Below are 12155 nucleotides of genomic sequence, written 5' to 3' on the forward strand. Positions count from 1 at the left end.
GCGTGAATATAATTATTTTTAATTATGTGAGTAAAATAGTAAATTTTATTTTTTTAATTTTATTTATTGTAACAGGAAAATCACTCGGAAAATCACTCGGGAACTTTTACAAATACCTTTCAAATTCGTTTATTTTTACTTCCAAATTCTTCAAAAATATAATAAATTATTGTTTTGTTTTAATATGCTTTATTTCCCTTATTGATTAAATAATATATATATATATATATATATATAATATTAATTTAATAATGTGGACAAAATTATCCACATATTTTATCTTTAAATTTACTCATTTTAGTTAAATTTCTTACATTCATGAAAATTTATTGTTAAAAGAAATTAGGAAAGTATGATTTGAGGGTAACAAGTATATTATGAGAGATTCTTTTATTTTTCTATTTCTCTTCACATAGATTAATTTGGTGATGATTAATGGTAAAATATCATTATACCGTCAACTCATTTCTATTTCTTATTTATAAGTGCATTTTGTATTTTTTTCATCATTTATTTTTAAATTACGCTTATAACAATAATTGATATCCAAAAATTTTAAAATTTTTATAAAAAAATATGTCAATATATTGTATTTTTATTATTTTTTATTAAAATATTTTTTAATTATTCATTTAAGTATTTTTTATAAAATAAATCTAATTCATCCAAATATAATGACAATTTGATAATTTTGTTTTTCTTTTAATTAAACTTAATCTATCACATGAACTAAATCACTCAGAAACATTTATAAACAAAAATTATACATTTAAATCTTTTTACTTTCACTCTCAAATCTCTTGAAAATAACAATACAAATTTCATCATTTAATCTATTCAAATTTATCCATCTCCCTCCAACAAATTGTCGATTAAAGAAATAATAACATTGTCTTTTTTTAACTTTAATCATGATTGTTAAAATATGATGAAGTTAAAACAGATTACTTATATTAAGAAAAAAGCAGTAATGTTAATATATATATATATATATATATATATATATATATATATATATATATATATATATATATTATAATTTTCTCAAATTTATTTTTTAAAAGTGTTTTTATGGTTAAATTAAAACACTGCTTCTTATATATAACAGAGAATAATTTAGAGAATGTAGTTTTCGATAAATAAATTTAATTAATATTTTTAGTTAATGTAAAATTATATCATTTTTCTTATACGTAAGTAAAAAGGTAAGTGAGATCACAAATATTTGTTTCAAGAAAACACGAGATGAACGAGAACATAAATTTTAAAATGCTGCTTAATTGCTTATATTCTGGAATATAATTAAGTAATTACGTTACAAATTATAAAAGTGAAATGTGAGTTTTTAGCCTCCATTTAGCTATGATGGATTGAGGCATTTTCCTTCTTATTTATATAGTTTTTAAATACTAATACTAATAATAAAAAATATTAATATAACTTTAAAGTTAAATATTTCAAAATTAAACCAAATCTATAAATCACACATTATTTACAGCCTCTTTTCACACTTCTAAATAAAAGGAAAAGTTTATTTATATATCTTTTAATTTTTCTACACCTTTCAAAAACTTAATAATAATTTAATAGTTTTAGGATTTAGGGTTTAGATATTAAATTAAGTGTTTATGTATTATTAGTTAAATAAAATATGTAAAAAATATAAGACAGAGTAAAGAATAGTAGAAATGTTTGAAGATAACTGCGAAATTCAGAATGACAATTAGAGATGGCAAATAAACCCGTGCCCGTGGGTATCACCCGAACCCGTCCCCGTTTTGACGGGGAATCCCCGCTTTGACTGGGTATGGGTATGGGTATGGGTAATACCCGAAATTTTCAACTGGGGATGGGGATGGGGATGGGGATATATATATACCCGCCCAAATACCCGTCCCCGTTTAAATTACTAAACTATTATAATTTATTAAATAATCTAAAAATATATATAAATAAATAATATATTTACACATAAAATATAATATAATATAATATAATATAATATAATATAATATAATATAGTATATATACATATAAATAAAATATACTTTTATATATATATATATATATATATATATATATATATATATATATATATATTTACACATATACATGTAATATAATATAATATAATATAATAATATATATAATATATATACATAATAATATAATATAATATATATAATATATACGTATAAAACAAATTAATCATTTAACTAGTGAGATCTTTTATAAACAAATTTATAACATTACAAATTTATAAAAATTTAAAAGAAATATATATATATATATATATATATATATATATATATATATATAAAAGCATAAAATATCTACGCATATACATATAATATATATACATAATAATATAATATATATTATTATATTTATATTATTATATAATATAATATAATATATACTTAAAATAAATATATATCTATATAAAATATATATATATATATATATATATATATAAACATAAGATATCCACATATATAATATATATACATAGTAATAATAATATAATATAATATATATAAATAATTATATATATATATATATATATATATATATATATATAAACATAAGATATCCACACATATAATATATATATACATAGTAATATAATATATAATATAATATAATATAATATAATATATATATATATATATATATATATATATATAACATATTTCTCATTCTCTTTGTTTTTTGTTATACACTTTGTTTACTCTCTCAATTGTCTGGTTTGTTTTTCAAGATTTAATTTTGAAGGTAATTTTTCTTCTTCTTATTACATAATTTTTACTCTCTGTACATGGTTATGTTCAAATAGGTGTTCCTCAATCTCATTCTATGAAATAATTTTTAGGTTACACATTTGATTATCTTTATTTATTTATTTATTTTCATGAAAATGTTTGACTCTTATTTTGTAGCTCTTCTTTTTGTTACTTTGGTTATACACTTTTTTACTCTCTTTTAATTGTTTGGCTTGTTCTTTAAGGTTTAAGCAGATCTTCAAGGTACTTTTCCTTTTATCATAATTTTAATTATACATTTTTTTTTCCGTTATGTTATGTTCAAATGGATATTCTCAAATTTGGGTCACACATTTAATTATCTTTACTCCTTTATGATAATTTTATTTATTATTTATTTTTTGTTTCATGATAATGTTTAATTCTCAATTTTAAGTGCTTAATTGCATAAATCCTTAATTTAATTCAAGATCAAAAGATGAAGAATCTATGTTTAAATTTGAATTATTATTAATTTAATATTTGTGCTATTTCGTTTAAGTGGTATAATATAAATTTTTAATAGTATAAAAAATATTTGAAATATTTTTAAACTTGATTATTGGTTTTCCTTTTATATTTTGTTAAAAAAGAAATTAACATTTTTACTTTGTTTGATTTTTTTTTGTTACGTATGTTAGTTTCTAGAGAAAATGAGCACAGGAGATCAAGATTTGCAGGTACCAAGTCCACCACAGTGTTCACAACAACCAACTCCCTTTCAAAGTTCCAATAATGACAGTCAATCTCCATTGAATCCATCTACGCAAACACCTTCAGAAGTTCATGATGAAATACATTCAACAACACAAGTAGAGCCTGAGAAAGGGAAATTGAAAAGTGTTGTGTGGGAACACTTTGAAAAGATAAAAGTTGATGGAAAATACAAAGCTAAATGTAACTATTGCAAGAAACTGCTTGGTGGAGAAACAAAGAATGGAACAAAGCACTTGCACCATCATACAAACATATGTATTCAAAAGAAGGCTTTAGCAAAAGGAAAAGGGGGACAAAAAACACTTTTTTCTAAGATTTCAAGTGGCAAAAAGGAATTGACTTGTGGAGCTTATAATGAAGAAAATGCCAAGAGGGAACTTGCAACAATGATTATATTGCATGAATATCCATTGTCAATAGTGGACCATATTGGTTTTATTAGATTCGTGACAACAATTCAACCATTATTTCAACTTCCTTCACGAAATACGATAAAGAAAGAGATACTCGGCATCTATGAACATGAAAAACAAGTTGTTATGAAGTTGATAGATACAAATAAAGGAAGAATAGCAATTACATCGGATATGTGGACTGCAAGCAATCAAAAGAAAGGGTATATGTCTATCACAGCTCACTATATTGATGACAATTGGACATTGCAAAATATAATTTTGAGGTACACCTTTTTTAATTTATAAATTTTCCAGTAATTTTTTTTATGCACCTCTAGAAAGATTATATGTCTTACAAAATATTGCTTAATTTATAGGTTCATTTATGTTCTCGCACCTCACACAGTTGATCGACTTTGCAATGTATTAGTTGATTGTTTATTCGATTGGAATATTGATACAAAATTGTCTACTATCACTTTAGACAACTGCAGCACAAATGATAGCATGATTGAAAAAATTAAGGATAAGTTGAAGTTGGACACACTCATTAAGAAAGGGTCTTTGCTTCATATGCGTTGTTCAGCACATATCCTTAATTTGATAGAAGGGTTAGCCGTCCTAAAAGAAGGGGTGGAAAAAATTCGAGAAAGTGTAGCATATTTGACAGCAACTCCTAAAAGAATGGAAAAATTTGAGGAAATAGCTAGACAATTGCGAATTTCTTTCACTAAAAAGTTAAGTTTGGATTGCCCAACTAGATGGAATTCTACTTACAAGATGCTTGATATTGCCATATGTTATAAGGATGTGTTTTTTAGGTTAAAGCAACGTGAAGCTCAATACACTTCTTTGCCAACTGATATGCAGTGGGAATTTGCAAAGGATGTTTGTCGAAGGTTAAAATTATTTAATGACATCACAGAAATCATTTCTGGCTCCAAATACCCAACTGCCAACATCTTTTTCCCAAAGATTTGTGAGATCAAGATTGCAATAAATGATTGGGTTAAATCTCCTGAGATAACCATTCAAAATATGGCAATACAAATGTTAAAGAAATTTGAAAGTTACTGGAGTGTTATTCATGATATATTGGCAATTGCTTCAGTTTTAGATCCAAGGTACAAGATGGACATGTTAGAATATTATTTTTATAAATTGTATGGTAATGATTTTGATCTGAAACTTAGTAGGATTCGTCAAATGTGCTATGATTTGGTTTTGGAATATCAATCAAAAAGAATGAAACTTCTTCTTATAGAGCTACATCATTAGAGTTGGGAAAGGATGTTGATAATGATGCGAATGAATTTTTAGAGTTTATGGCAAAAAAGAAAAAATCTAGAACTACAGTTATGAAAACAGAGTTGGATTATTACTTGGAAGAAGATAATTTGCCGGTTACACAAGAATTTGATATCCTATCATGGTGGAAAACAAATGGGTTAAAGTTTCCAACCCTTCAAGCAATTGCAAGGGATGTTTTAGCTATTCCAATAACAACTGTAGCTTCTGAATCTGCTTTTAATACTGGTGGTCAGATATTAACTTCTCACCGTAGTCGACTTCATCATATTACTATAGAGGCTTTGATGTGTACAAGAAGTTGGATATGGAACTCAAACCATCTAGGTAAGTTACTCAAATTTATTAATATTTTTTGTTAGTATTTTTTGTGAATTCTCATCTAATATTCTACATTTGGTGTTTGTAGGTGTTAAAAAATTAAAAGGAAAAGATGTTCTCATGAGTAAAAATGAATCTGATGAAGAAGGTACATTATATTCTAGTAATTAAAATTTTCAATTTCAATTATTATATCATATCTAATTTTTCATTTTTTTTCTATGTGTAGGTGGATCGAATGCAAATGAAACCACTGATCATTTGTAAAATTAATAAATATTTTGGTTATTATAAAATTTTAGTAATGTGTAATTTTTTAGCTTTTATATAATTATTTGAATTTTATTTAGTTGTTATTTGATACTTTAATTTGAGATTTATACTATTATAATATTTTTCTTAATATTTGACATCATGAAAATCAAAAAGAGTATGTTATTTTAATATTGAATATTTTGATAGTATCATGATTCCGTTGGTGTGATTTTTAAATTTTTTTATAAAAAATATTTAATTGATATATGGAACAATAAAAAAATGGGTATGGGTATAAGAAAATACCCATTACCCGGTGGGAATGGGGATGGGTCAAAAGTTGTATACCCGTTGGGTTTGGGGATGGGGATGGGGATGGGGATGAATTTTTATTATGGGATCATGATACCTGTACCCGCCCCGCCCCGTTGCCATCCCTAGTGACAATTCCAACCAACTTTGTAATCTAACCTGCACAATATCAAAGAGAGACATTTAATATTTATGTTCTTTAAATAATTTTAAAATATGATTTATTTATTTTTAATAAACATGCTTTCAAAAATCGAATATTCTTTGTTGTATACAACTTATATCTTTCAAGAACCTTTAAATTTATGTGCACACTAATCTATTTTTCTCTTTACATATCATACAATTGATCCATATAATTATAATTGGATATAAAGCATTAGTATAAATTTGTTTTTTTTTTAGGAGTGATTGCTGAATTTGAATTCATAATTAAAAAATGTATTGTAAGATAGTGTTGACATTTTGATACTCTCAGTACATCACATACATATTAAATTGTTTACATAATACCTAATATTAGAGTTTCGATATAATGACAACCATGTTCATATTAAATTCTCAATAAACGGTCAATAACCTAGTCAACGCGACATTATTGTCAAATAAAATGCATCAGGAATCATGCTTTTCTTGAGATAAGATGAAAGTATTAAATTTTTAGGGTTGAAAAAAATAAAAAAAAGTTGAAACCTTGGAGTTTCATGCATACAATTTTTTCTCCTAAGCTTTCATGAAATTAGTGCACATTTGTTTTATTCGTTATTTCTTTCATTAAAAGATAAATATATGTATATAATGAATAATTTTATGTCAAGTAGAAATTGTTTTTAATCAGTATTTATTTATTTATTGTTGCTTTTTATCCATCCAAACAAACCACCATTTCTCCTTACTATCCATTTCATGCAGTTAAACTACCTGTTATTATTACTTTTTTTTCTCTTTTACTTTTATTTTATATTTTATATTTCTTTAGTTATCATCTAAATCAAGTAGAATACAAATTAGGTAGAATATAAATTAAGATGAATTTCTATCTTAGCTTTCATTGGAACCTAAAGGTCTCCAAGCAAATGTATGTTGTATTAAATAAAAACTAGCCTTATTCTGGTTATTATAGAGAATTACACATGGAGAGTGGTAATGTAATTTTTAAAAAATTAAATAAGTATTATTTTTAATTTAAAAAAAATAATTTTTTAACAATGAAATTTTGATAATTTTTTATAATTTGAAATGATATCTTTTGAATATTTTTTTAATTTTAATACACCATAAATTTTTTTATCTCAGATTATGAAAAAGAAGTTGTGAAAATCTAATTTTTAAAATATTATTGTTTATATTCTTGTTTGCATTAAAAGAATGGAGATGCAAAGAAGGGAAAAAAAGAAAAGCAATCTGTTCTTTTCCAAGAAAAAAATATGGTAAAACATAATTAATTGGGTTCCCGACATAATCATTAAATTTTTCTTTTTTTACCATATATCATGTTTGATTAGAAATGTCACATCATCCATTATGACGAGTCATAGTTTATGCCATTTTATAAAATAATATGATAATAAAAATATTTGTTCTCATTTATTTACTTTTTTACATTTTTTCATCATCTTTCTATTCAAATAAAATTATACTATCTTCTATTAAATTTTGGCAGTATATATTAAGAATTCAATAATTTTATATTTTTTAACGAGTTCTCTACAGTTTAACTCTTTTTTTAATTGGTAAGGTGACTATCATCTTTGTTCTTTTATATATATATATATATATATATATATATATATATATATATATATATATATTAAATTTTAATAATTTATTTTATAATTTTATCATCGATTTCAATTATTATAATTTTTATTTTTTAATTTCGTTATGAAAAATCTTTAACCTCTTGTGCGATCTCTATACTAGAAAAATCTCTAATAATTTATGCTTTTTTATATTTTCTAGACTTCTCCAAATAATATTTTTTAACAATATACTTTCAAAGTTTAGACATTCTTTTTGTGTAAAATTCCTTATTAATTTTCTATCAATGGAGTGGAGGTTGAGATTTTTTTAGTAAAGAGATCAATAATTTATCGTATTGATAAGAAAAGAATATAGTAGTTAAAATTGATAATAGAAATTTGTCATATAAATTATAATAAAATTATAAAATTATAAAATAATATTTATTAAAAATTAGGTAAGTTAACATACAAGATGATAATTATATTAAAAAAAATAAACAATAAAATTATCTAAAAAGAATGAAATTTTTAATATTTAATATATCACAAAAATTTATTACCTATTCAATTTAACTTACTTAAATTTATCACAGTTTTAAAACTCAATTAAATAGAAAAATAATAAAATTTATGGCGTAATTTCTACTATTCTTTTAAAAAAAATATTTTATTCTATAAGTGTTTTAAGCCACACAGATTAGAAGAAAAGAAAAGCTGAAATGTCCTTGATGTAATAACTTTAATGTGTGGGGACTTACGTGGAGCTCCTTCTTACTAGGTACCCTAGGGTTGTGGGGACATTAATGTAACCATAAAACCCACCAATTAAACACATAATTAAAGAGCTATTGTTTTGAACTAATGTGTAAGTGACATATGTTTAACATATTTCAATAGATTAATTTTACATATATTTGTGACATTTATGAATAGGGTATTTTGATTATATATATATATATATATATATATATATATATATATATATATATTTTGTTAATCAGTACTCTAAAGACACTGATTAAGATAATTAATTTGTAGTAAATCTTATAAAAGATACATAAATAAACATGATATTAAATTAAATCTGACTTAATCATTATTAATATAATTTTATTTTATTTAAATATTCATAATTATTATGTATGTGTATTTTATATTTTATTTAATGTTCAAATATAAAAGTTAAAAAATAATTAAATAATAAAATAATTATATTTTAATGTTGTTAATATATAAAAAATTATAAGAAAAAAACAACTATGTAAAATATTTTAATAAAGATTTTAAAAATTTTAAAGTCATTTTTTTATATTAATATGTTGTCTAAAATTTAAAAAAAATATTTTTATCTTTATAAATTTTGTTATATATATTTATGCTATCTTAATTAATATATTTAATTATTTTTTTAATATAAAAGTAAGAAATGGACGTAAATTAATTATCCTTGAGTGGTTAGGATTCTCCTTGAATAATATAGTATGTGTGGTTGTGAAGAGACATGATTTGTTTATAACAGAAGGGAGAATTAAATTTGAGGTGGGTTTTTCTAGCAACAAGATTCATGGTCAGTGCAAGAAATATAAGCTTAATTTAAGTTTGAATGAGTGAAATCGTGTCAAGGCTTTATGGTTCACATTATTAGATGAGACAAGCAAAAACATGTTTAAGATAATTATTTCTTATATAATACAATTATAGTATTAATTTTTTAAAATTAATGTATAATACAGATAGAATATTAATTTTTTAAATATGATAAAATTACTAATATTATTGTTATTATCTTTGAAAATAAATTGAAATAAAACTAATAATTAAAGTATTGGTTATAAAATAAAAAATAATAAATAAACACTTTTTGGAATTTTATTTTATTTTTAAAAAGTTAAACACCTTTTAACAGTTTTAAATCTTCAATAACTGTTAAATAATAATAAAATATAATATATTTTTCTAATAACTTTTAATTATTAAAATATTATAAAATATCATAAAATAAAAAAAATAAGAGTAAATTTTCTATTAGTTTTCGATCGTTAATTATTTTGTTTTTCTTTTTCAACAACAATATTAGCGGTTAGGTTTTTTTCTTTCCTATGTGTGACATCCCATTTAAATAGAATAATCTACTAAATAAAACATCATCGCATAATTTATGGAATAGAAGAGTTATCAGATGAAACAGTATACATAAGGATTTACCATTACAGTCATCCAAGAAGTACTTAAAGAAAATGAGGCATATCTATCACACATGCCTCTAACAAAACATGCACCACAGGGGTTCAGCAGTACACAAAACAAAACCTCTAGAGCTAGGAAAAACAATAGGCACTGATGCCATAAAAATGCTCCCCAAGAGCCAGAGGTGACAGGACCCTCTACGCTGCACCACTGTTACCATCAGGTCCACCTTCAACGTGCTTCCCATCTGCTCCCACTAACAGGGTGATCATCGCAAAGAGAAAAAGAAACAAGAACATAAACAAAATAAAAGGGTAAGCTAGAGTGAAAATATTCTTTAACAATTTATAGAGCATATACAAGGCAAAGCAAAGCAAACTATTAACATGTAACTAGGAAACACTCTGAATCATGTGAGGACATCAAATGCAGTTACTATAACCCGATATCCGGATCATACACTTGATATAGAATTCTAAAGGAAGTATGCGCCTGTGCTGGTTTCTAAACTCTGCAAAGTCTAGATGCAGGGGGTTATCACCCAACCACACACAGGATTAATCCTCTATTGTCTCGGGCCCAAACTGTCCCAAGACAAGGACCTCCTGCCACTCTCACCACATAACCCATTCTGCTCTACGTGAGCGTGAATGCTTATTAGAGTTCAGGATACCCTCCTTTATCTAGACATCTCCTATATCAAGGTATACAATAGAGGATTAACCTTGTGTGTGGTTGGGTGATAACCCCTGCGTCTAGACTCTGCAGAGTTTAGAAACCAGCACAGGCGCATACTTCCTTTAGAATTCTATATCAAGTGTATGATCCGGATATCGAGTCATAGTAACTGCATTTGATGGTCCTATATCAAGGCATACATATCACTAGGGGTTTCCCATGAAACTCCCTCACCAATACATTTCACATGCCTATCCATCACCCAATTCTCATGAAATTTCACCAGCAAGCATATCATGTTTCACATTACATACTTATCACATGCATCCCAATGTTCGATCAAATGAAATCATAGCTTATTACACAACAACACTTTCATTCCAGTCCCATTCAAGCATACATACTAAGCATGGCCACATACTATGAGCAAAGAAAATAATTAACACAGTATGGAGTCACATCAGCCAACACAACAGCCCCTGTCACGAATTCTTGCCCAAACTGAAGGTCCTCGCCCAGGCGTAAGGGTTACTCTCGCTCAGGCGACCCCTTCTCGCCTAGGCGAGAGTTCAACAATGGCCACTGTAGGATTTCATGCGAGTTCTCGCTCAGGCGACAGCGTCTCGCTCAAAAATAACACAGGTCGTCTAAGCGGCAACTCGAAATGAAATCCAGGGCGAGACCCTGCTACTCTCGCTTAGGCGAGAGTCATTCGCTTGGGCGAGATTAATAGGTTTCTCACCTGTTGGCACATGCACATCTCGCTCAACCAAACATAAACACGCACAAATCATTTCCATACACTCAACAACAACATTCAAGCCTTACCGGCACAATACAGTCCAGAAATAAGCAAAAATACTAAAAAGAAACAAAACCTTAGCTTCCCTTACCTTTTTGGACGCTAAAAGAAACAAGCCCACAACTAAGGAGGACTACAGCTTCAGGAACTACAGTAGCGAGTTGCAGCACAAAAACTGGGACAACACATGGCATAAAGTTAAACCCTACGCCAACCCATGTATCCAAACAGTGAGGAATAAGAGGGAAATGCTAGGAGACCCTAAGAATTACTTACTTGAAAACGAAAGGATTCCAGCTAGCTCAAGGAGAAAGTCCAGTGTGCCCTAGCAGAGTTCTCAAGTCTCAGCAGAGAGAGATGGAAGAGGAACTGATTTTTCTGAAAAGGTGAAAAGTGAGAGTGTGAGAGCTAGGCAGGGGTTGGGGTCCTTTCCATGGACTGGCCTTGGGCCTGCGAAAAGGCCAGACCCAAACTCGTAAGAGCTGAAAAGAAATGGAGCTTAAACTATGTACACTTTTAACCATTATTCTAATTATCAATTTTTTTCTTTGAGAATTTTTAATTATTATATAATTTTAACATTCACAAATATTAATTTTTTTAGCATAACTCCCGTATATAAAGTATTATTATA

At 26.0% G+C, this 12155-nt stretch overlaps 1 long non-coding RNA gene across 1 annotated transcript; it reads right to left on the reverse strand.

The window, feature by feature from the left end:
• Nucleotides 1–10151: 10151 nt before the first annotated feature.
• LOC114176406 lies at nt 10152–11894 on the reverse strand. The gene is made up of 3 exons (XR_003603000.1): nt 11798–11894; nt 11613–11696; nt 10152–10297 (listed from the first exon to the last, which is right to left on the reverse strand). It is a non-coding gene; the product is annotated as an uncharacterized LOC114176406 (long non-coding RNA).
• Nucleotides 11895–12155: the final 261 nt, after the last annotated feature.

The sequence above is a fragment of the Vigna unguiculata genome, chromosome 3 (assembly GCF_004118075.2).
Source record: "Vigna unguiculata cultivar IT97K-499-35 chromosome 3, ASM411807v1, whole genome shotgun sequence".
Taxonomy (NCBI): domain Eukaryota; kingdom Viridiplantae; phylum Streptophyta; class Magnoliopsida; order Fabales; family Fabaceae; genus Vigna; species Vigna unguiculata.